The 26516-nt window shown below is 49.1% G+C and overlaps 1 long non-coding RNA gene across 1 annotated transcript in view; it reads left to right on the top strand.

The window, feature by feature from the left end:
• LOC138267838 (uncharacterized) overlaps nucleotides 1–26516 on the top strand; it is a 92127-nt gene that overhangs the window by 44769 nt on the left and 20842 nt on the right. The window contains exon 2 of the long non-coding RNA XR_011199876.1: nucleotides 21745–21794. This is a non-coding gene — a long non-coding RNA (uncharacterized lncRNA). The remainder of the gene's footprint in view (nucleotides 1–21744; nucleotides 21795–26516) is intronic.

Genomic DNA, 26516 nt, shown 5'->3' with positions numbered 1-26516 from the left:
TTAGCAAAAGATCCAACTTGAAAGATTTCATGAAATACCCTCAATGGTTCCACAAACTGCCTTACAGGAGAGTCAAAAATAAGCACTGGTCTGAGGAGAAATGCTATATCGACTTATGATTAGGTTTGGTCTGAAAGGTATTTTGATAGACTCATATTTTGGATCAAAGTTTTGATGTTTGAGCCCTCCAGTCAATAGGTACGTGGGCTGTATTGTCTTTATTTGTTTGCCATCAAAACACGTGCACTGTTCCATCACTTCACTACACGCTTCTGGTGGAAGATGATCCAGAAGTACCACAGCGCAAGAGTACTGATGATTACTGGTAAACAATGATTACTGGTAAGCAATTCATACATTTCCCCCATGCTAGAAGGCCCAGAGCAGGACTTCTAGTAGTGGGAAAACGGAAATGATGAACCGTCATTTAGGTGGCAGAATGTTAGAAATGGGGTTTCTTATTGACTAGGGTATGCACCTAAGCCAGGCAGAACCCACCCACTCTAGCCAGAGCAAGGGAGTTACACGTCCAAGAAAACCCCTGCTCACCCCTTTGGTAGCCTCACACGGGCATTCAGGCCTAACCCGGAGGCAATGTGTAAAGCGTTTGCACAACACACACAACACACGTGACGCACTATCCCCACCATAAAGGAAACACAACACCAAGTTATATGAAAATATTCTGTATTGTACACAACACAATTATTAGACCAAACATCACATATCAGTAATATCCTGGTACCTTAGCAGTTGTCAGAACGTTACATATTAGTTACTCTGCAAAACTAGCAGCAGTCACATATAACACACAGGTTACTTAGTATTCTGCAAGATAAGCAATAGTCAGGAAACATGTTATTACACCAAAGCACTTGTCATAAGTGTAGGAGGTTGGCCTGGTTTGTAGTGGGTACCTTGGGTATTCACACCTTACACCAGGCCCAGTTATCCCTTGTTAGTGAATGTAGTAGTGTTTCAGCAGCTTAGGCTGATATAGGTAGCTATAGCAGAGCAGCTTAGGCTGAACTAGGAGACAAGGAGACATGCAAAGCTCATGCAATACCACTTATAGTTACATAGTACTTATGCACAAGTAAAGACAATACTCAGTGTTACCAAAAATAAAGATATTTATTTGGGTGACTGTAGGAAGTTGGCTCTGTAAATACTATTTCAAAGTAAGAAATAGTGTGCACAGAGTCCAAGGGTTCCACTTAGAGGTAAGATAGTGGCAAAAGTAGATAATTCTAATGCTCTATTTTGTGGTAGTGTGGTCGAGCAGTAGGCTTATTAGAGGGTAGTGTTAAGCATTTGTTCTACATACACAGGCAATAAATGAGGAACACACCATCGAAGACTTACTACTGGCCAAAAGGTTTTTATATTGAAAAATATATTTTCTTAGTTTATTTTAAGAACCACAGATTCAAGATTTACATCAAACACTTTAAATGTAAGGTACTTCAGTACTTCACTTAGATACTTTAGGAACTTTGAATGAAAACAATATCATGTACAGTCTTTGTAAAAATGGCAATAAGCTATTTTCAAAGTGGACACAGTGCAAAAATCAACAGTTCCTGGGGGAGGTAAGTAAAGGATAGATTAGGAGGTAAGTAAAAAACCCTTACAAGTCTCAGTTCTGGGGCATAGGCAGCCCACCATTGGGGGTTCAAGGCAACCCCAAAGTTACCACACCAGCAGATCAGGGCCGGTCAGGTGCAGAGGTCAAAGAGGTGCCCAAAACACATAGGCGCCTATGGGGAACAGGTGTGCTCCGGTTCCAGTCTGCCAGCAGGTAAGTACCTGCGTCCTCGGGGAGCAGACCAGGGGGGTTTTGTAGAGCACTGGGGGGGGGACACAAGTAGGCACACAAAACACACCCTCAGCGGCACACGGGCGGCCGGGTGCAGGGTGCAAAGCAGGCGTCGGGTTTTGTATAGGTTTCAATGGAGGGACCCAGGGGTCACTCTAGCGCTGCATGCAGGCACGGGGGGGGGGCTTCTTGGCACAGCCACCACCTGGGCAAGGCAGAGGGTCGTCTGGGGGTCACTCCTGCGTCGAAGTTCGGTTCCTTTAGGTCCTGGGGGCTGCGGGTGCAGTGTTGGTTCCAGGCGTCGGGTCCCTTGTTACAGGCAGTCGTGGTCAGGGGGAGCCTCTGGATTCTCTCTGCAGGCGTCGCCGTGGGGGCTCAGGGGGGTCGTCTCTGGTTACTCACGGGCTCGCAGTCGCCCGGAAGTCCTCCCTGAGGTGTTGGTTTTCTGCAGGTCGAGCCCGGTGCGTCAGGTGCAGAGTGTAGAGTCTCACGCTTCCGGCGGGAAACGTGAAGTCTTTGGAAGTTGCTTCTTTGTTGCAAAGAAGTAGCTGGTTTTGAACAGGGCTGCTGTTCACAGGAGTTTCTTCGTCCTGTAGTCCAAGGCAGTCCTCTGAGGCTTCAGAGGTCGCTGGTCCCTGTCGGATGCATCGCTGGAGCAGGTTTTCAAAGTTGAAGACAGGCTGGTAGTGCTGGGGCCAAATCAGTTGTCGTCTTCCTACTTCTCTGCAGGCTTGTAGGTCAGCAGTCCTTCTTCTTTTTTGAGGTTGCAGGAATCTGATTTCCTGGGTTCTGGGGTGCCCCTAAATACTAAATTTAGGGGGATGTTTGGGTCTGGGGGGGCACTAGCCAATGGCTACTGTCCTTGAGGGTGGCTACACCCTCCTTGTGCCTCCTCCCTGAGGGGAGGGGGGCACATCCCTATTCCTATTGGGGGAAACCTCCAAAATCAAGATGGAGGATTTCTAAAGGCAGGGGTCACCTCAGCTCAGGACACCTTAGGAGCTGTCCTGACTGGTGGGTGACTCCTCCTTGTTTTTCTCATTATCATCACTGGACTTGCCGCCAAAAGTGGGGGCTGTGTCCAGGGGACGGCCAGCTCCACTAGCTGAAGTGCCCTGGGGCATTGTAACACGAAGCTTGAGCCTTTGAGGCTCACTGCTAGGTGTGACAGTTCCTGCAGCAGGAAGGTGTTAAGAATCTCCACCCAGTGCAGGCTTTGTTTCTGGCCTCAGAAAGCACAAAGGCTCTCACCCCAGGGGGTCAGAAACTCATCTCTCAGCAGCAGGCTAGCACAGACCAGTCAGTCCTGCACTGAAGGATCGGTTAAAATACAGGGGGCATCTCTAAGATGCCCTCTGTGTGCATTTTTTAATAAATCCAACACTGGCATCAGTGTGGGTTTATTATTCTGAGAAGTTTGATACCAAACTTCCCAGTATTCAGTGTAGCCATTATGGAGCTGTGGAGTTCGTTTTTGACAAACTCCCAGACCATATACTTAATATGGCCACACTGTACTTACAATGGCTAAGAATAGACTTAGACACTGTAGGGGCAAATTTCTCATGCAGCTATGCCCTCACCTGTGGTATAGTGCACCCTGCCTTAGGGCTGTAAGGCCTGCTAGAGGGGTGACTTATCTATGCCACAGGCAGTATTTTGTGTGCATAGCATCCTGAGGGGGATGCCATGTCGACTATGCCTTTTCTCCCCACCAACACACACAATCTGCACTGGCAGTGTGCATGTGTTAGGTGAGGGGTCCCTAAGGGTGGCACAACCCATGCTGCAGCCCTTAGAGACCTTCCCTGGTCACAAGGCTCTTGGTACCACTCGTAACTTTTACAAGGGACTTATCTGTGTGCCAGGGGTGTGCCAATTGTGGAAACAATGGTACATTTTAGGTTAAAGAACACCGGTGCTGGGGCCTGGTTAGCATGGTCCCAGCACACTTCTCAGTCAAGTCAGCATCAGTATCAGGCAAAAAGTGGGGGATAACTGCAACAGGGAGCCATTTTCCTACAGTGACACAGTACCACAAATATCTTAGAGACAATACTCCTTTTAGAGGTAAGTATTATACACAATATATACACTAGACACAAAAATTAGGCAAGTAAATAGTCATAGAATAATGCAAACAGTAGGAAATCCTATAGAATGCAATGGGAGAAAATAGGTCTAGGGGCAACACAAACCATATACTAAAAAAATGGAAGGTGAATCACAAATTTCCCCCTAAACAAGGATAGTGTGTGCAGAATTGCTGGGAGAGCAAGAATACAGTAAAGGTAACTAAATTACCCCACCCCAGAACCCCGAAAAGCAGGAGTAAAGTACTGCAAGTTTCTTTAGGACACACTATACCTCGTTTTGGGGATTTTGCAGCAGCCAACCAAGTCTGCAAAGAACAACTGCTGTATTATTGGACCTAAAGACCTGCAAAGGAAGGGGACCAAGTCCAGAAGTCAAAGAAGTTCCAGGAAGGACAGGAGCCCCTGCCAACCCAGAAGAGGGTGCAAAAGAATAGTCCCCAGTTAGTCGAAGTCTGCAGAAATGCACCCTAGGAAGATGCCAGCGGGATCCTGCGTGATGCAAAAGATGTCCCACAGCGTGAAGATCGTTGCAGATGAGATTTCATGTTGGAAGGCGCCAACAAGCCTTGGCTGCCGCAAAAGTGCGTTTTTCATCAAAATGGCGCTGGACGGACTCAGGAGGGACCTGAGGAAGACGAGGGGGCTCTCACCACTTTAGAGAGCACTTAGGATGCCAGCCAGCACCCCCAGAAGCCGCAGGATCCAGGTTCTAAGGAGGTGGAAAACACGGTTGATGCAGCACAACTAAAGAAGGTCCCACGCTGCCGGAGAACAACCCAGCGAGTTGTATGTCGCAGGGTAGAATGCTAGGGACCTGGGCCAGGCTGTGCACAAAGGAATTTTGCAAAGAGTGCACAGAGGCCTCAGGAGGGGAACAAGACACAATACACAGGAGTACCGTCGTTCTCGGGGGAAGGCAAAGTTTTACCTCCTCCAAATTGCGTCAGCAGGACCTCAGGCAGTCTATGTCGATGATGTCCACCCTCTGTGTCCTTAGGAGCACGCTCGTCACTGTGAGAGGAGTCCTAGGGTACCGGTCGTCACCTTGGAAGGTGCCTGCTTGGATCAGGGGAGTGATTCCGTCACTCCAAGGGAGAGTTCTTTGGTTCTTCTTGTGCAGAATGAAGACAGGGAGTCCCCAGAGCGTGCACACAGTGGAAACTGTTGCAGTTGCTGACTTGGAGCTGAGGTTGCTGAAGGAAAGTGTCTCTTGTAGACACTTTGGGGGTCATTACAACATTGGCGGTAAATGCCGCTTACTGCCGTGCAGAAGACCGCCAACACACCGCCACGGCTGCGGAATTCCGCCACAGCTATTACGACCCACAGCCCGGAATCTACCAAAATCCAGACACCCACACAAGTCCGCCACACCAAAAGTCAGTGATAAACTGGCGATAACAAAACCTCCACCGTCAAGCCAACAGGAATACGCCCACACTATCACGACCCACAAATCCACGCGGCGGTCTTTCAAGCCGCGCTCAAAATACACACAAACTTAAAAAACACAACCACATTGGACAATTACAAATACACACACCTGATACAAGTACACACACCACTCCCACACATCCAATACAATATAACACCCACAAACCATTACGACCACAATTGCATCTGAAGGCCAGAGAGAGACAACACCATCTACAAACTAGCATCCACAGGCACTCAACACCATCACTCACACAACATCAACGCACAAAACACCACACACCCCTAAACATCACCCCACACATCACAACACACACCACACCACACATCACCCATACCACCCCATGGCATCGCAAAGACACCCCAGGTTTTCTGAGGAGGAGCTCAGGGCCATGGTGGAGGAAATCATCCGGGTAGAGCCACAGCTATTCGGATCACAGGTGCAGCACACCACCATAGCTAGGAAGATAGAGCTATGGCGCAGAATCGTTGACAGGGTCAACGCAGTGGGACAGCACCCAAGAACACGGGATGACATGAGGAAGAGGTGGAACGACCTGCGGGGGAAGGAACGTTCCGTGGTCTCAAGACACCAGATTGCAGTTCAGAGGACTGGCGCCGGACCCCCACCTCCTCCCCAACAACTAACAACATGGGAGGAGCAGGCCTTGGCTATACTGCATCATGAGGGCCTCGCAGGAGTAGCTGGAGGAATGGACTCTGGTAAGGCAAATCTTTAAATACTTCATCCCTCACCCTACCTGCATGCTATCACATACCCCCTCCCTCGTCCTCACCCCATCACTCCAACTCCTCACACATGTCCCACTATCACAAACCACACATCCCAACACCAAGCCCTGCATGTATCAACAAAGCATGGACACCCATCACCAATGCATGGCCACTGCACATACCCACACACACCCCTAAACATTTAGCACACAAGGTCCTACACAAGAATGCAAGCACTGGGGTACAGGGTCACCCACCCATTGCACACCATGGCACACACAGATGCAATAATCATGACTTTACACCCCTGCAGGACCCCTACCCAACGTCACAGGACAGGAGGTTCCAGACATATCCACTCCGCCCACAGAAGAGGCCCACAGTGATGACAGCAGCTCTGTCCAACTGGATCTAGATGACCAGCCGGCCGATCTGGGACCTCAGGACAGTTGGTTCCTCTCACACTGGCACAAGCCACAACAGAGCCTCCCCTCTCTGGAAACACCAGCACAGCACCCACCCAGCGGGCCCATACCTCTGTCCCAGGACACGTCAAGCAGCAGTGTGTCCACCACTACAGGGAGCCCAGGCTAACCCACCACCCCAACAACACCAGGGACCTGGGGGCAGTGGCAGTGGGCACTCGGTTCAGGGGACAGAGGCACAGGAACACAGGGGAACTGGGAGGGCTGCTGTGCGGCAGGGGGAGGACAGGCCCAGGGAACCCACTCTACACGAGGCCCTCTCCAACATCATGGGAGCCTACCACCATTCCCTGGAGACTATGGCAACGGTAGTGGCCAAGTTTCAGGAGACCCAGCGGCTGCAAGAGGAACAGTATTTGGGGTTCAGAGAGGAACTAAAATCCATCAATACCACCCTGGGCACCATTGTAGGGGTGCTGAAGGAACTCGACAACACCAGGAGGGACACTGTGGCACAACAAGGGGCCCCTGACACTAGCCTGGACGATGAACTGCCCTCCGCCGGCACTAGTGGACAGGAGGCACCGCCACAGGACCACAACACCAGCACCCCACCCCCTGCAGATGGAGAACCACCCGCAAAACGGTCCCTGAGATCCAGGACAAAGACAGAGAACAATGCCAAGACCCCCACCAAAAAATGAGACCACCCTGATTGTCATCCTTCTGTCCCACTTTGTCACCCTGTCCATCCTTAAACTGCCCCAGCTCCACTTCCTATGCCCCTTTGGACAATGCACCTGTGAGACTAATAGACTGGACTCTGCCATGGACATTCCTCCACCATCACCCCTGACCACTTTACAACCCCCTCCACTATTTAGCACTTAAATAAACACCCTTAAATCACAAAACTATCTGGAGTCAGTCTGTGCTTTTGAAAATGTGTATTTGCAATAACTGTGGAAAACTGCTATATCCATTGTACTGTCAACATACCAATGTCACATAGCTCTAGTCCATGAGGAAACAAAGCAGATGTCACACAGTGATGAATCACCGTGTTTCTGTTGTTGATATCCTCTTCTTCTGCTTCCTCGTCTTCACTGTCCACAGGCTCTACAGCTGCCACAAGACCTCCATCTGGACCATCCTCCTGCAGAAAAGGCACCTGTCGTCGCAAAGCCAAGTTGTGAAGCATACAGCAGGCCACGATGATTTGGCACACCTTCTTTGGTGAGTAGAATAGGGAACCACCTGTCAGATGGAGGCCGAAGGTCCTCTCTATAACCCTCCTAGTTCACCCATGGGCCTCATTGTAGCTTTCCTCTGCCCTTGTCCTGGGATTCCTCACTGGGGTCAGTAGCCATGACAGGTTGGGGTAACCAGTCACCTGCAAATTATCAAGGGAAATCTGTTAGACACACACTAACTCTTAGGGATATCCCCAGACACCTAGTCACACTGTATAGGGTCCATGTCCTCACCTAATAGTCACACACGGTGCCTCTGGAGTTGCCCCATCACATAAGGGATGCTGCTTTTCCTCAGAATGTAAGCGTCATGCACTGAGCCAGGAAACTTGGCATTCACATGGGAAATGTACTGGTCGGCCAAACACACCATCTGCACATTCATTTAATGGTAACTCTTCCAGTTTCTGTACACGTGTTCACTCCTGAGGGGGGGACCAAGGCCACATGTGTCCCATCAATGGCACCAATGATGTTGGGGATATGTCCCAGGGCACAGAAGTCACCTTTCACTGTAGGCAAATCCTCCACCTGAGGGAAAACGATGTAGCTGCGCATGTGTTTCAGCAGGGCAGACAACACTCTGGACAACACGTTACAGAACACTGGCTGGGACATCCCTGATGCTATGGCCACTGTCGTCTGAAAAGACCCACTTGCCAGGAAATGGAGTACTGACAGGACCTGCACTAGAGGGGGGATTCCTGTGGGATGGCAGATAGCTGACATCAGGTCTGGCTCCAACTGGGCACAAAGTTCCTGGATTGTGGCACGATCAAGTCTGTAGGTGACAATTACATGTCGCTCTTCCATTGTCGACAGGTCCACCAGCGGTCTGTACACCGGAGGATGCCGCCATCTCCTCACCTGCCCCAGCGGGCGTGCTCTATGGAGGAGAACAGCGAGCAGAGAGTCAGCCAACACTGAGGTACGAAAACACAACTTTATTCCACACATTTTTTATTCCGCTATGTGCCTGTCTTAGTGTGTATGCAAGGCCTAGATATGTGTGACGCATTTAAAATTATGCCATGTGGCCCCCTGAAATGGCGGCTGCCTGACCTGTAATGTGGGACATGGGGATATGAGGTAACTGCGCTGGCGTTGTACATCGTCGCGGTAGACGGTCAAAGACCGCGGAGCAATCCTGCATTGGTTAACATTGGACCCTATGGGTCCCAGGTGCCAATGACGATGGATGCCGGCGGTGACGGTACGCACCGCTGCGGACGTATCTGGGGAAAGGGCCCCTGCCTTCAGCACGGAGGAGCTGGAGAAACTAGTGGATGGGGTCCTACCCCAGTACATGCTACTCTACGGTCCTCCAGACAAACAGGTAAGTACACTGTGAGCATGCTGTATGGGCAATGCCCGTGTGGAGTGGTGTGGAGGGAAGATGGGGGGGGGGAGAATGAGGCGTGCATGAAACCACGGTGAGTGGATGTGCATCATGGCAAGGGTAGGGATGCGGGCCAATGACTGTGATGGTGCGGGCGGTTATATCTTCTCCTTTTCCCCTGTACTATTCCTGTAGGTCAGCGCCCACCAGAAGAAGGATATTTGGCGTGCCATCTCTAAGGAAGTCCGGACCCTGGGGGCCCACCACAGACGGAGCACCCACTGCCGTAAAAGATGGGAGGACATTCGCCGCTGGAGCAAGAAGACGGCGGAGGCCCAGCTGGGTATGGCCTCCCAACGTGGGAGGGGTGCCCGTCGCACCATGACCTCCCTGATGTTCCGGATCCCGGCGACGGTGTATCCAGAGTTGGATGGGGGCTTGAGGGCATCACAGCAGCCACAAGGGGGTGAGTACACTTTCATTCAGCTGATTCAGTGCACATTGGAGGTGTCTGGGTGGGGGAGGTGGGCTATGGGTTCCCCTAGGCCAAGGTGTGTATAGTAGGCAAGGTCCCTTCGCAAGGCAGGCCATGTGCCCCCCCCCCCCCACCTGTGTTCAGAGGCAACTGCACCTAGTCAGGCTCCTGTGACTTCCATGTGTGCAGCAATCGATGATAGGCCTTGTAACCCATGTCCCTGTGATTAATTAGGGAACTCAAAGTGCACGGCGTAGTGCAGGGGGCTTCTGTGTCTGTAGTGTCCGCCAACGGTAGCGGTATTGCATGCGCTGAACATGTCTTTCTTCTGTCTTCCCCCCTTTTTGTGGTCTCCCTGTTCTTGTGTTCATTAGCATCATCAGGCGGAGGAGCTGTGCCACCAGAGCAGGAGGGAGCTGCATCCCACATGGCCCTGGAGGGCGACACAATGGAGTCTGAAGCCACCAGTGAGACGGAGGGCGAGGGGAGCTCCACGGCGGGGACGGGAGCTGAGACCAGTGCCACGGACTCCTCCTCTGATGGGAGCTCCCTTGCGCTGGCGGGCCCCTCTGTGCCCCCCGCATCTACAGGTATAGCTGCCACCCCCCCTGCCAGCACCGCCCTCCCAGCAGCCCCTCAGCGTGTGCCCTGTGGCCGCTCACCCAGGAGGGTGGGCATCTCCTTCGCCCCAGGCACCTCAGCCCCCACCCCTGTCAGCCTTGCTGCCCTCAGTGAGGAGGCCATTGACCTCCTCAGATCCCTCACTGTTGGGCAGTCTACCATTTTGAATGACATCCAGGGTGTAGAGAGGCAGTTGCAACTGACAAATGCATACCTGGAGGGCATTCATTCTGGTCAGGCAGCCCAACAGCGAGCTTTTCAGACTCTGGCCTCAGCACATATGGCAGCCATTGTCCCTGTGTCCAGCCTCCCCCCTCCAACTTCCTCCGCCCAGCCCCAATCCCCTGTACCTCAGCCTATCCCAAGCACACCATCAGACCAGCATGAACACACCCCAACACACAAGGGAAGCTCTGGCAAACATTAGCACCACACATCCCACAGGCACTCACACAAGCATCATACCCATGCACACATACCAACATCCACTGCCTCCACTGTGTACCCTTCCTCCTCGTCTCCCTCCTCCCTCCCTGTCTCGTCTCCAATCACACCTGCATGCACTACATCTTCAGCCACTACCTCCATCACCAGCACACCCATCACCACACCCCGCTCACGTGCACTCACGACCCCCACTACCATTCACACATCCCCTGTGTCCTCTCCCAGTGTGTCTGTGAGCCCACCTCCCAAGGTACACAAACGCAGCCACCACGGACAGTCCCCCACCTCAGAAGCATAAAAAGTTGGCCACTGCCCAGCGGGAGAAAGGCAACACATCTGGCACCAAAGGCTCTCCCAGGAGTACAGTTGGGAGTGGGAAGACAGCTGCGCCACCATCCAAGATGGGGAAGGGGCACAGAAAGAAAGGCAAGTCGCCGCAAACCTGCACGGCGGACAAGACCGCCACCAGCACCGCTGCCAAGGACACCGCTGCCACCAGCACCGCTTCACAGGACACCGCCGCCACCAGCACCGTTTCACAGGACACCGCCGCCACCAGCACCGCTGCCAAGGACACCGCCGCCACCAGCACCGCTTCACAGGACACCGCCGCCACCAGCTCCGCTGCCAAGAACACCGCCACCACCAGCACCGCTTCACAGGACACCGCCGCCACCAGCACCGCAGGCCAATGAGCGCAGAAAGCTCCGACGCTACTGAGTCTGCCACAAGCAGGTTGTAGCACTCTGGGCACAAAGCCCCTCCAGAACCAGTGGAGAAAGACATCCACTACCTCTGTCCTTGGCAGGATGAAGCACTCTGGGCACAAAGCCCCCGCCAGAACCAGTGGAGAAAGACATCTATTACCTCTGTCCTTGGCAGGATGAAGCACTCTGGGCACAAGGCCCCCTCCAGAACAAGTGGAGAAAGACATCCACTACCTCAGTCCTTGGCAGGATGAAGCACTCTGGGCACAAAGCCCCCTCCAGAACCAGTGAAGAAAGACATCCAGTACATCTTTCCTTGGCAGGATGAAGCACTCTGGGCACAAAGCCCCCTCCAGAACAAGTGGAGACTGTTATCCACTTGAGAGGCTGTGGCTTTGCACTCCCCAGGATAAAGCAGTGGGCAACCCACCCACTGAAAAGACTTGTGAGACTGTAGCTTTGCACTCCCCAGGATAAAGCAGTGGGTGACCCACCCACTGGAGAGACTTGTGAGACAGTGGTTTTGCACTCCCCAGGATACAGCAGTGGGCATGGAGCCCCCTCGGGGACCGGTGTCGTGCACTCATCCGGCTGAGGTGCCCCCCCTTACCTTCCCCCTGAGGTGCCTGTTGTATTTCTATCTGATGCCCCTGTAGTGTTCTCTACGTTTTGATCGGGTATTGAGTGTATGGGTATGGGCCTCGCCCATGCATTTTGGGCCCAGTGGTCCACGGACTTTAATGGTGCAATACCTGGACTTGTATTCTTGGTGTATATATTTGTTTGTAGGGTATATATATTTTTGAGTACTGGATTTTAATAGATTACAAACGTTCAAATCATTTTCTTTTGTCTTTGCATTCTTTCAGGGGGGTTGGGGGGTGTAACTGTAATGTATCAATATGTATTAGTGTGTGTGTTGTAGTGGGTGAGGGTGGGGGTGTGGGTGGGGGTGTTGCGTGTGTGTGTCACTCTTTTTCCCCTCCCCCCTCCCCTGTGTCGTAGGTGCAGTACTCACTGTAGTCGTCGCTGCCGGCGTTCGTGCTCCTAGTAGAGGAGCAGGAAGACAAAGGCAGGGAAAATCTGGAGTTCCGGTTCCATGGCGTCCTGGTTCCTTGTGGGGTGTGTAGAGGTGAGCGTTTTCCCTTCCAATTCCTGTTCCCGCCGTGTTTTTTGTTCGCGGTGAATCCGCCCCCGAAAAGGTGGCCGATTGGCCTGTTGTAATACTATAGGCGGTACACTGTGTTCCACCTGTCTGTTGGCGGTTACCGCCGCGGTGTTTGTTTGTGCCGCTGTGGCGGTCGGAATGTTAAAGTGGCTGTCTATGTTGGCGGTTTCCGCCACGGTCGTGATTCCATTTTTTTTTACCGCCGGCCTGTTGGCGGTTTTACCGCCGCTATCCCACAGACGCCAGGGTTCTAATGACCACCTTTGATGCAGTTACAGCGTTTCTTGGAGCAGGCTGCGGTTGATCCAAGGTCGTCAGAGTCTGAAGTTGTTGCAGAGGATTCCAGAAGGGAACTTGCAAGCAGAATCTGAAGAGAACCCAGAGGAGACACACAAATAGCCCTGAGAGGGGGATTGGCTAAGTTATCAGGTATGGACCTATCAGGAGGGGTCTCTGACTTCACCTGCTGGCACTGGCCACTCAGAGCCCTCCAGAGTGCCCCCACAATCCATCAGTTTATTTGTTGAGCGCACTACTCACCAGAAAGGGTCTCAAGGCGCTGGGGGGCTGTGGGGGGGTGGGGGGTGCTACTGCTCGAAGAGCCAGGTCTTGAGGCACTTTCTGAAGGTCAGGAGGTCATGGGTCTTACGTAGGTTGGCGGGGAGTGAGTTCCAGATTTTGGCTGCGAGGTGAAGCAAGATCGCTCAAGTCTGGGACACACTGGAGGAGTTCTGGGCACCACCCCTGGGGTGGTGATGGACAGGGGAGTGGTCACTCCCCTTTCCTTTGTCAAGTTTCCCGCCTGAGCAGGGGAGAAGGGGTCCCTGAATCGGTGTAGACTGGTTTATGCAAGGAGGGCACCATCTGTGCCCTTTAAAGCATTTCCAGAGGCTGGGGGAGGCTACCCCTCCCCAGCCTGTAAGACCTATTTCCAAAGGGAGAGGGTGTAACACCCTGCTCTCAGAGGAAATGCTTTGTTCTGCCTTCCTTGGACTGGGCTGCCCAGACCCCAGGGGGGCAAAACACTGTCTGTGAGGTGACAGCAGCTGTAGCTGCAGTGCAAGCCTCAGAGAGCTGGCTTGGCAGTACTGGGGGTCCATGGTGGAGCCCCCAGGATGCATGGAATTGGCTCCCCAATACCAGATGTGGAATGGGGGGACAATTCCATGATCTTAGATATTGGCCATATTCTGAGTTACCATTGTGAAGCTACATATAGGTATTGACCTATATGTAGTGCACGCGTGTAATGGTGTCCCCACACTAACAAAGTCCGGGGAAATGGCCCTGAACTATGTGGGGGCACCTTTGCTAGTACAAGGGTGACCTCACACTTAGTAACTTTGCACCTAACCTTCAGCAAGTGAAGGTTAGACATATGGGTGACTTATAAGTTACTTAAGTGCAGTGAAAATGGCTGTGAAATAGTGTGTGCACTATTTCACGCAGGCTGCAATGGCAAGGGGTTGTCTGAGCTCCCTATGGGTGGCGAAAGAAATGCTGCAGCCCAAATTGATCTCCTGGAACCCCAATGCCCTGGGTACCTAGGTACCATATACTAGGGACTTATAAGGGGGGGTCCAGTATGCCAATATAAATTGGTAAATTAGGTCACTCGCCTACAGTGATAAATTTAAAAGCAGAGAGAGCATAAGCACTGAGGTTCCGATTAGCAGAGCCTCAGTGACACAATTAGGCACTACACAGGCTTACACATTAGGCCACAAGTAGGATCCCAGTGACACAGTAAAAACACGCTGATACACATCACAAACAGGCCAAAAGTGGGGGTAACCATGCTAGAAAGAGGCTACTTTCCTACGATAAGAATATCATAAACACCCATATTAGGAACATCATAAAATGTATGGCAAGTCAGAAAAACATATTAGCATGTTATGCCCATAAAAGGAATAGTTGCATACACATATGAAAACATCATAAAAACAGGTAGGCAACATATACACCAATAAAGTCTCTACAAAGAACTTATATCATATACATTGTCTCTGAGTAGTACCTGGTTTCTATGATGAGGCACCTCCAGGGCCAGTGGAACAAAAATGGGGCCCCCGGTGCTCCTCTGTGCCAAACGGGGGCCTTGTAGGGGTTCCGAGGATGAGGGGGGCGGCACGCACCCCCTCTGCATTAATGACGGACGATCACTGGGCGCCCTTCCAGTCCTCAACCGGCCCTCACGAGGGGGGCCGAAGTCTGCCAATAATTCAGGAAGGAGGGGGGCGACACGCACCCCCTCCGCTTTAATAACAGGCCCCTCCTGGAGCCCGAGAACTCTGGAGGCCCCCTGGGCCTTCACTGGCCCTCCAACAAGGGGGGTGAGGGGGCCAACACAATGGCACCGGCCCACAAGGGGCCACAAAAATGGGACCGGTGGTGCAGGGGGCCTCCGGTGAGGCTTCTGCCCCGCCCACGGTCCTCAGAAATACCTTTGGGGTTCTGGTGGGGCAGGGGAAGGTTTCCTTCTCCAACTTGCCCTCCAAAATAAGTAAAAGGGGGCCCAGTGGGGCAGGGGAACCTCCGATGAGGCCTCCTTCCCTGCCCGACAGCCCCTGGAACCCAGGGCGGCCTGCCCAGCCGTCAGAGAGGGCAAGCACCAGAGTAGGTGCCTGTCTGTGCCCTGGGGGCGCTCCTCGGAGCGCACTTCACCCTGGGGGCAAGATAGGAGCTCGCTCGCTCCAATCTTCTTCCTGAGCAGTTTCCTCGTGTCCCAGGGGCAGAAAGAGTAGCGCGACTCCGGAGATTCAGATGAACAGTCCGCCGTGGCTGAGGTGGTGATTTTTCCCCGAAATCACGCTTACGAGCGCTTTATACTTTTGATGACCCTGGGTCGCGGCGGTGTTTCTGGGCTGCAAGGCGAGCTCTCAAAGCGCTTGAAGAATAGAAGGTGCAGCTCTTTCCCAAGCGCTAGTTTTGTCAAATATTGAAGAACTCCTTGTGCTTCACATGGTTGCAGGGGTCAGGGGCCACAGCATCCTGCCCCTGGGAGCAGAGTTGAAGAGAAAAGGCCCACTGGTGAAAGGGCCCAGAAACAGGCCAGCGTAATGGGGATGCAGGCAGTTCCTTACAGTGACCAAGCAGGTCACAGGTCAGCACAGCAGCAGCAGTCCATGGCGGTCCCTGGTGAGTCCTTCCAGCCTTCTGTCTCCAGTTCCAAAATGTCTCCAAGAGTCTCCAAATTGTGGGGAAAACTCCCCTGTACTTATACTCAGTTTTTACAGTGTTTTACACTGGAAGGGGAGAGGAGGTTCCAACCAGTTACAACTGGCCGGGGCACAACCTTTACTAATGTAGGTGTGCCCCGCCCCTCCCGTCTCTCAGCCCAGGAAGACTATTCAGTATGTAGATGCACCTCTGTGACACCTCCACCCTCCCTGTGTACAGGCTGTCTGAAAAGTATGCACAAAACCCAACTGTCACTCTGCCCAGAAGTGGATTGGAGTCAAGCTGCAAAACACCAGTGTCATAAGCACAGAGAAATGCTCAATTTCTAGAAGTGGCATTTCTGTAATAGTAATAAAAAATACACCTACACCAGTAAGCAGCATTTTGTACCACCATTACAACCATGCCAAACGTGCCTACGCTACCCCTCATAAATCAGACAATACCCCCTACATATACAGCAGGGCATTTCTAATGCAATCCTATGAGAAGGCAGCACTCACAGCAGTGAGACACCAAGTTAGGCTGTTTGTCACTACCAGGACAGGCCATGCAGCCTGGCACATGTGCTGCCTTCTACATACATGGCACCCTGCCCATAGGGCTAGCTAGGGCCTACCTTAGGGGGACTTACATGTAGTAAAAGGGGAGCTCTGGGCCTGGCAGGCACACTAGTATCATTTAATAATTTACAGGCCCTGAGTATAGAAATACGACTTATAGGTAAATTAAATATGGCAATTAGGTATAAGCCAATCATACCAACTTTAGATGGGAGAGCTCCTGCACTTTAGCACTGATCAGCAGTGATAAAGTGCCCAGAGTCCTAGAGCCAACAGCGAGAGGTCAGAATAAAATAGGAGGAATTTAGCAAAAAGTCAGGGGATGAACCTGCCACAGGGGCCAGGTCCAACACAGAGGGTAACACATTTCCTTGCAACCTGATGTTCAGTCCATGTTAAGTGGGGTATCCAGCTGCGGGGAATGAGTTCTGGTGGGTAAAAAGAAATTATCCTATGGGAGACGACAGGGAACGTCACAATATTTCTCAAGTAGGTGACTTAGGGCCTCATTTAGATCTTGGCGGTAAAAGTCCCTCCGTCGGTTTTCTGTCAGAAAACCCATCTGCAGACTTCTCGGTCCGCTCGCCTGATTTAGATGCATAAATAGCACCAACGGGAATAGTGGCAGGTAGCAGGACTTCAGCCACCCTTGCGGACGTCGAGCAGATTTCGATGTGCCTTGCCTCCAAGGCAATTGTGGCAGTGCTACTTCCACATCTCAGTTGGCAGATTGGAGGGGAAACGAGGTAAAAACCTTCCTTTTTTCATGAATCCACTTCCATTTCCAACTGAACATGACTGGATAAGATCTTCCATTGCTGCTGTCACTGGACCACGGAGACTACGTGATGTTGTTTTACCAGTTGTGTATGTGAGTCAGTATGTGTACGTGTGTGCACGCAATTGGATTGGTTGGTTGAGATGGAGCGAGCTGTAGTGGGTGATGCAGTTGTGTCAGTATTTGTGCTACTTGCAAACGGGCCTGCTGTTGTGTATGTTTGGCTGTTTATTGTAGTGATGTGTGTAACATTCATGCGAGTGTCATTGTATGGTGGTTGTTGTAGCAATGTGTGTAGTGATAATGTGTGAGTGTGTTTGTGTAGATGAATGTGTGGTTGTGTTGGCTGTCATGGTGTCATGTGTGGGTGTAGTGTCAACAGTGTGCGCATGTTGTGTCATGGATGTATGACAATGTTTATTCGGCATTGTGGTACAATGGATAATAAAGTGTTTGTGGTGTGTTGTGTAGTGGGTTGTGCAGGGGGACAAATATGGCTAAGGTACAGTATGTGCGTGACTTGCCTCTATTCAATAGCCAATGCCATTGTATGATGTCCATTAGGTCCTGCTACAGTCCTACTTCCGTCAGCAATCTGCAAGTGGAACTGTAACATCCAAATATAGTCGGCGGGAACCCGCCAGCCCGACGGCTTCGAAGAGCACTCCGTCATGGCGCTCGGTGGTTCAGCCACAATACATCTAAATACAGTGGTCGAACAATGTCAGATTGATGGAGTACTTGGGTCTGCCGCTGTGGCAGATTGCCGGTAATACCGTCAATATCTAAATCAGGCTCTTAGCTTCTTCCTCTTCTAACCATAACCATCACCAGTGGTTCATGTCTTCTGCTGAAATTATCATCTGCAGAGGGTTGGCTGGAATGAGTGATGGGCCATAGCCAATAGTGTCCCATCATTTCCCCAAAAGAGCTGTAACGGTTTATGGGAGTCAATACATCAAGGTAGAACCACAGCACTAAGTATTAGTCCACATAAATATTGTACACAATTGGAGTCACTAAGGTTCAAATCCAGTCGTTCTTAAAAGGTGAATTCTTCTTTATTACAAAGTCACTGTACCAATAATTTCAATCAAGTCGAGCCAGTCCCTCTGTGGTTCTACCTTGACGTATTGTCTTTCATGTACTTTGTTGAGTACAGTTCCATACCAGGGCATTGGTAACCATTCAGCACCATTGTTGAATCGTAATTGAATACGAATTACACACTTTAGCCTGTTGTTACTTTGGACACTTACAGGATTGTGCAGTTAAATTACGACTACTGATTTATGGTTTATGGGAGTGTAATGTAGGGGTGTTTCAAACATAGCAAAGTTTGCAAAGGTCATGAAGATTTGAAGGTTTAAAAATGTGATGCTAGAAATGACCCTTGCAAAAACACCAATTTTTAGCTAGATTATTTTTTCACAAAAACATTTTTGCTCAATGTTTTAACCACATGCAATATTTTGTCCAATGTGACATACTTAGTACTGGTGTTTGGTTGCAAAGTTTATTCAGAATTATAATTTTACACATCCCTGACTTATATAGATGCTGGACATGGATGGTGACTTTGAGTGCCAATGATGCCCAGTCCTCCTGCACCTACACTGAACCCTTCAATTTGACGTTGGTGTTGCTATACCATACTTATGTGCTACACGTCTAAAGGAATGCTGTTTTCTAGCACCAGAGCTACACTAACATTACTATGATAAACAGAGGTATGAGCTGTGGTCAGTGGGGACCAGGTCTGGCCACCTTATTCTCCTGGCAGTACACCTGCCACTGGTCTTTCATCTTACAGTCCCAGTCGCGGATGCATATCCAGGGGCAAGATGCCAGTAAAAGCGCGTCCCAAGATGGGCACATAATTATATAATGTTTTGAATCAGTGTTAACTTTTGATGCGTAGGGTGGGGCTGACATGTGTTAGTTTGACCCAGGGACAGTGGTTTGTAGCTGAAGTATGTGATAACTGGAGCTAGATCTGAGGCCCAGGTTAATTACTTTCACAGCAGATGCCAGGTGACAGTGTGGATTGCTTAAATAATGGTAGGTTCGTCATGATGACACATCCAGAAGTACAGTTCAGAGGAGCAGTTTGTCGTAGAAATATTGTATGAACTTGTCACAGAGCTCTATAGAGGTAAGAGAGGCTGATGAAGGCAGCTCTATGGCCATCAGCTCACTATAGACATTAACCATTTATTGGGTAATTCCCTGCTTCCGAGATCTTTACCATGCCATGTGCCCTGTCTGCCCTTGTAATTACAACAATGAATCTTGCTGGTTCCTGCGTCTTGTTCCATCTTCACACGTTTTCTGTTTTTAGAGATTTTTGTTTTATATATGTTTATAAAATTTCAGAAGCAAGATAGATATGGAAACATTTTGTGTTTATAGTTTCCTGGTCCAGTTTTGTGTTTTCTGCAGCTGAGTTTGTAATATATTAGGGCTGGATTATATTTTGGTGTCATAATCTGCCATATTCCTGTGGCCAAATTGACAGCACCTCAATTCCTTCTCTGCCTCCACCAAAGAAAAGGTATGACTCCTGTCATGCAATCACTCCACTAGCTACCTGTAGCTAAAAAGCAATGCACAAGGCATTCTGCTTCATGCACAGAGCTTCCTATGGAAAATTACTACTACTCCTAGCGTGTGTACTACATATTATCATACCACTTTATTATAAGAAATCTATTTTCGGGATACAAACCACAAAGCTCTGAACTAACTACTAGTCAAGATTTAAATCCTTCACTATCAATTACATTCCAGAAGAGAAGTGAAAATATGGTTATTTCCAAAAAACCTTTCGTTATCTCATAACCCTGACACAGAACCCGGAATGATAACTGCTCTATCAAGTACAATCTACAGTTTACTATCATGGATTAGCCCAGCCTGCTCACAATTTTGATATAGCAAGACACTGTCTGAGCATAAAAGTCATTACTGTATCTTTGGCTATTCTCCATACTTATTCTTGAAACTGAAACCATAACACATTGATGATACCAAATTCATCCTAAAAAATGGAGGATATACCATCATAACTTGAAGAATTGGCCTGATCACAAGACTATTCAGACTATTGACCCCTCTTGTAATATAATGTTTTTAATCAAGATTTCTATCAAACTACTGATGTCACAATTGCTTAGTCGTGAAGCACAGGTTGGGTTTTTGTTTGCTTCTAGTGCCAAATATTAAAACCGCTGATCAAAATAGAAGCTCACATTACTTGACATTTCTGTTGTTAATTCTTTTGGAATCAAATACATGATTTCAACTATTATTGAAAATTTAGATTTCAATACTACTGGGAAATCTCAGAAACTGACTTACTATATTGAAGTTTATGCAGCATTAGTGAGGGGACACTGTAATCTGAGGAGTTGATGACAGCCTACTATGCAGCCATTCGTACCCAGTTGTTGTCACAACTTTCTATGTTTCTATTAAGGTCCGTTTTGCGCATAGCTTGCATACTATACAGTAATGTCAATTGATAACTCACGGGCCTGCATTATTAATAACACCATAACACTCCCCAATCTGCTATAATAACTCCATTATACTGCTTGACCCCCTTACACTTACTTTAGACAGAATCCCTAGGGGTAATGTCCAGCCAGTAGTGTAACATTTCACAGTAATAAAGCACTTATCACCAACCCAAAAAAACATGGACTAACTGAAGCAATCTGCCACATACCACTGGTTAACAGAGGATTCTAATTTACTGCAGATCCTAACCAGCTACATACTACAACCACTTATTGACATTTCAATATGTCCATCATTACAGGATCACAGTAAAAAAAAGCCTATTCCAGCACATCACCACATCAGCTATGTCTCTATCTATGCCTGCTCAGGACCATAAACTGCAAACTAAAAATCTCACAATGGAGAGACAACCCGCGTAGTAACCAACGAAGTGGATGTGGCGAGAAGGTTGGAAAAAAGGCTCAGGAGGCTTTCCTTCCTTATGTATGGTGGCTTTTATAAAAACTTTCTTACTCAATGGAGTCCTGATCACAGCTCTCTTGTGTCTTCCTTTTTTTACTGAGTCAAATGCCACTGTCTTAAAAGGGGGGGATTACGAGCTGAATGGCTTGTACATATGCTTTTTCTATCACCATTAGTGCCTTTGCACTGTTTTCACCTTCCCTCCTCCAGTGTCCCCTTAAGTGCCTTAGCAAAGGTTTGGTGTATTTCTATACCTTGTCACTCTCCCTTCCAACATGCATCCCCTTCTACCTAAAGCAATGGCTAGGTTTGGTTCACTCACCGCCATAGCCACAACTCAGCATAGCCGCAACTCTCCTGAGTTGTGGCTGGCACGTCCACAGATGTCAGTGGCAACCACCACTCCTCCAACCATCTGTCATCTTCTTCTTCTTCCTCGCATGAAACGTTGGCCCAACACTCTGTACGCTCCATCCCACTCCAGAGCCCTGAGGTTGTTTCTGCACCGCCATCTCACCTCTTCATTGTTCGGACCTGCTCTTGCCTGTTCTCCTCATGGATCTTTCTGTCCGTCTTCATTCTCCCTTTCCAGTCCTCCAACCTCCTTTTCATCCACATAACACCTCCCTACTTTACCTGCAGCTGGTAATCCTTTGTCACTGTTGTTTACACGTTATCCCCTCCTCCTAACAGTGGTCTCTTCTTTCTTTATAGGTGTCAGCGCTGTCCAGTAGCTGTCATCCCGGGATCTCCGTCCGGAACAGGTAAGTGGGGTTTCCTATCCCTGGCCTTCTCCTTTACTTTCTCCTCCCCTACTTTCTTCTCTGGAAGAAATCTATCCTTATGGTACCAGGAGAAGAAATCCACACTGTTTTGTTCTCTTCATATTTTATGACGTGCAGAATCTGAAAGGTTGTAGGGCCAAAAACCAGCACAATACTCTTGCGTTATTTCCTTTTGTTTTGACCCATCCATTCTAGGCCTAATAAGTATACAAGTTGAACTATCTGCCCTTAAAAAATCCCAGGGCAGTTCTTTAAGTAGTATATTAACTCACACTCCTAATCTCAGTTCAGACCTTGGTCTATATACTGGAGGTCTTCGGGAAATAAATCCCCCCGTCCGAGAACAGAACTGGGATTGGTCCTTCCCATTTCTTCAGGATATTAACAGGATACATCTAAGATTCTCTTTTCACTGTATTGAACTCCAGTCTATACATTACAGGGTTTACTCATTTGAGCACTTTGTATGGACCCTGCCATTGGCTTAAAATCTTATGGTCTGTTGTAGGGACTGATAAGAAAACATAGCCCCAAAGGCAAATGTTTGAAGTTTGGACTTTTTATTGTACTGTTCCTTCTGGCCAGGATGATGGTGATCTAGTTAGTCTCATAATCTCTCTCATTTCTTGTAAGCGTGTTATCAGGTGACTTACATATTCAAGAATAGTTTTGGATTCATCGCTTTCTTTCTCCAATACTTCTCAAGCTATGTGTAATTAAGTACAAGGCTTTCCCTAAACAATAATTAAAAGGGAGCTAAAATAGGACTTTCTCTATAAAGCGTTCAGGAACTACGAGCTGTGTGGGTTGGTTCCTCTCCCAACTTCAATACAATAATCCCTTATTCTTAAAGAAGCATGGACCTACCTCTTAAAATCTTCGGATTCTGCTGCCCTAGCACAAGCCTCATGAAAGAGCGGGTCTTTATGTGATGCAGCTTTAAAATTCCTCACTGATTCACAGAACACTTTTTTATTGGCAGGCAGAGTCACCAGGTTTCTATATTTCACCACCCTCCTGCATTTGTTGCTTCTGGGAATAGGCCATTCTGTATCTTCCATTCCAAATAAAGGGGATCCATTCCACCAAAACTACCCCTCCTTCCAAGAGTCTTGCACCACTAATTCCAGTTTTGGGTAATCTGTCCCTACAACAACGGGTTCTGGTCATTTTGGGATTAGGCCAACTTGGAGGGGAACAGAAGCCTTTCCTTTATGTTGTATATCCACCAGAACAATTGGGTATGCTTTTTTCCTCTCCATGAACACACTGAATGGTCACAATTAACCGCTTAAGTGCCGACGTCCACACTACCTCCCTGGTGCGGGCCACGGCCAGTGGCTGACACCAGGGAGGGGGTTAATAAATAAAGGTGCGTCACACCCGAGGATTTTTTCTTTTTTCTTTTTATCCCTGGGAGACACGGAAGCTCTTCCGTGTCTCCCCCCGCCCCCCACCCGCCCCTTTGTGACGTCAGTGCACCGCTTCCTGCTCCGATGGGGAAAACGGCCACAAACGGCCTTCCCCACGTTCGGGAAGGCCTCGTAAGAAAGGGGAGAATCACCCCTTTCTTACGAGGTCTTCCTGAAAGTGTTTCCTGGCCCCCGATCGCAGCACATTCAGGAAGGCCTCATAAGAAAGGGGAGACTCTCCCCTTTCTTACGAGGCCTTCCTGAAAGTGTTTCCTGGCCCCTGATCGCAGCTTTAAAAAAAAAAAAAAAAAAAAAGAAATGGACAGGGGGTCTATGTAGATATATATATATATCACTTTTGTCAATATGTGTGTGCTTTCCCTGGGGGCTGCGATCGGAAAACCAGACCTACATATATTTATATATAGATTTGCCACCAGCGTCTTCAAAGCAATGCACATACTTCAACTGACGCTTTTCAACTGTAGCTTTTAGGCAGCAATAACAAAGTCAAGTAAGTATTGTGATTATGTTTCTGCTACAAAAGGGTCAGACTTGTCTAGTGGCAGTTTTAGTGCCATAAAGAAGCGCAGAAGGTTTATATGCCTACTGCAAAGAGCAAATCTGTATTTTATGTAAATAGCTGAGTACATTAGTAAAGTCAGCCATTACCTGCGCTATAATACAAATGAAATGTATGTGCGGGGTGGAGGGCGGCTATGGAGAGATGAAGGGCACTTTTGCTGGGTGGTAGTGAGGGAATCCGAGGAGTTTTTTTTAGTGTCTTGAAAGAACGTGCTGATTGAGGGAAGAAGCGCAGGTAAGGTGGCCTCTACTGCGGCACGTATCTCACACACACCATCGATTTTGTGACTGTCTACGTAGGCTAATGTTTTAGAGCAACAGTTTAGCCAATAGCAGAGATGGCATCTTGATGGATGCCGTCACTCGGGTTATAGAGGACAGCTCTGACATAGGATCAGAGACTGAGACATCAGATACTTAGACAGCATCTGAGGGATAGGACAATGGCGCAGACTCTGGGAGTGATTTTTCAGTCGGAGGAGTCCCATTCGATAACTCCTCTCCAGTACATTATGAGGGAGGTGATGAGGACAGTCCTGCTGTCCCTTCGCAAGCAATCTGTGCAACTGGGTAATAGTGGGTTAGCCCAACCCAGAGAGCAGGTGAATGCGGCAGCAAGCAGAGAGAGAGAGAGAGAGAGTGCTCTCTTGGGAGCTCCCCAATTTCGTTCAGCCCCAAATTCCACCGCCAAAATCGTATTGTGGAGACATCAAAATTATCTATCGGAAAAACAAACTGGTTTTGTAAGGCAGGCACCTGTGTTTTTGGTCCTGGGTTCAGTGGCCATATAGAGAAACACACTAAACCCAAACATTTCAGGAAACTAGACATTCGGGGGAGTCCACAGAGGTGTGACTTGTGTGGATTCCCCAAAGTTTTCTTACCCAGAATACCCTGCAAAGCTGAAATGTTGAATAAAAACTCTATTTTTCTCGCATTTCACACAAACTACAGGAATATGCTGGGATCCACAAAATTCCTACCACCCAGTGATTCCTCACCTGTCCTGATAAAAACACTACCCCACTTGAGTGCCTACACCTAGTGCCTGCGTCAGGAATGGATCACCCCAGGGTCAACAGCTGCCTCATGTAAGGACCAACAGTGACCGTTGTGTGATCTATTCCTGTCGCGGGCACCAGGCCTACCCACACAAGTGAGGTACCATTTTTATCGGGAGACTTGGGGGAATGCTGGGTGGAAGGAAATTTGTGGCTCCTCTCAGATTCCAGAACTTTCTGTCACCGAAATGAGAGGAAAAAGTGTTTTTTTGGCCAAAGTTTGATGTTTGCAAAGGATTCTGGGTAACAGAACCTGGTCAGAGCCCCACAAGTCACCCCATCTTGGATTCCCCTGGGTTTCTAGTTTTCAAAAATGCGCTGGTTTGCTAGGTTTCCCCAGGTGCCGGCTGAGCTAGAGGCCAAAATCTACAGGTAGGCACTGTTTTCAATGAAAAAATGTGATGTGTCCACGTTGTGTTTTGGGGCATTTCCTGTCGCGGGCGCTAGGCCTACCCACACAAGCGAGGTATCATTTTTTTCGGGAGACTTGGGGGAACGCTGGGTGGAAGGAACTTTGTGGCTCCTCTCAGATTCCAGAACTTTCTGTCACCGAAATGTGAGGAAAACGTGTTATTTTAGCCGCATTTTGAGGTTTGCAAAGGATTCTGGGTAACAGAACCTGGTCAGAGCCCCACAAGTCACCCCATTTTGGATTCCCCTAGGTCTCTAGTTTTCAAAACTGCACTGGTTTGGTAGGTTTCCCTAGGTGCCGGCTGAGCTAGAGGCCAAAATCTACAGGTAGGCACTTAGCAAAAAACAGCTCTGTTTTCAGTAAAAAAATGGGATGTGTCCACGTTGTGTTTTGGGGCATTTCCTGTCGCGGGCGCTAGGCCTACCCACACAAGTGAGGTATCATTTGTATCTGGAGACTTGGAGGAATGCTGGGTGGAAGGAAATTTGCGGCTCCTCTCAGATTCCAGAACTTTCTGTCACCGAAATGTGAGGAAAACGTGTTTTTTTATCCACATTTTGAGGTTTGCAAAGGATTCTGGGTAACAGAACCTGGTTAAAGCCCCACAAGTCACCCCATCCTGGATTCCCCTAGGTCTCTTGTTTTAAAAAATGCACAGGTTTGGTAGATTTCCCTAAGTGCCGGCTGAGCTAGAGGCCAAAATCTACAGGTAGGCACTTTGCAAAAAACAGCTCTGTTTTCTGTCAAAAAATGGGATGTGTCCATGTTGTGTTTTGGGGCATTTCCTGTCGCGGGCGCTAGGCCTACCCACACAAGTGAGGTATCGTTTTTATCGGGAGACTTGGGGGAACGCTGGGTGGAAGGAACTTTGTGGCTCCTCTCAGATTCCAGAACTTTCTGTCACCGAAATGTGAGGAAAACGTGTTTATTTAGCCACATTTTGAGGTTTGCAAAGGATTCTGGGTAACAGAACCTGGTCAGAGCCCCACAAGTCACCCCATCTTGGATTCCCCTAGGTCTCTAGTTTTCCAAAATGCACAGGGTTGATAGGTTTCCCTAAGTGCCGGCTGAGCTAGAGGCCAAACTCTATAGGTAGGCACTTTGCAAAAAACAGCTCTGTTTTCTGTCAAAAAATGGGATGTGTCCACGTTGTGTTTTGGGGCATTTCCTGTTGCGGGCGCTAGGCCTACCCACACAAGTGAGGTATCATTTTGTATCGGGAGACTTGGGG

Source organism: Pleurodeles waltl, chromosome 12 (assembly GCF_031143425.1).
Source record: "Pleurodeles waltl isolate 20211129_DDA chromosome 12, aPleWal1.hap1.20221129, whole genome shotgun sequence".
NCBI classification, from domain to species: Eukaryota; Metazoa; Chordata; class Amphibia; order Caudata; family Salamandridae; genus Pleurodeles; species Pleurodeles waltl.
This window is presented reverse-complemented; position numbering and strand designations above follow the sequence as displayed.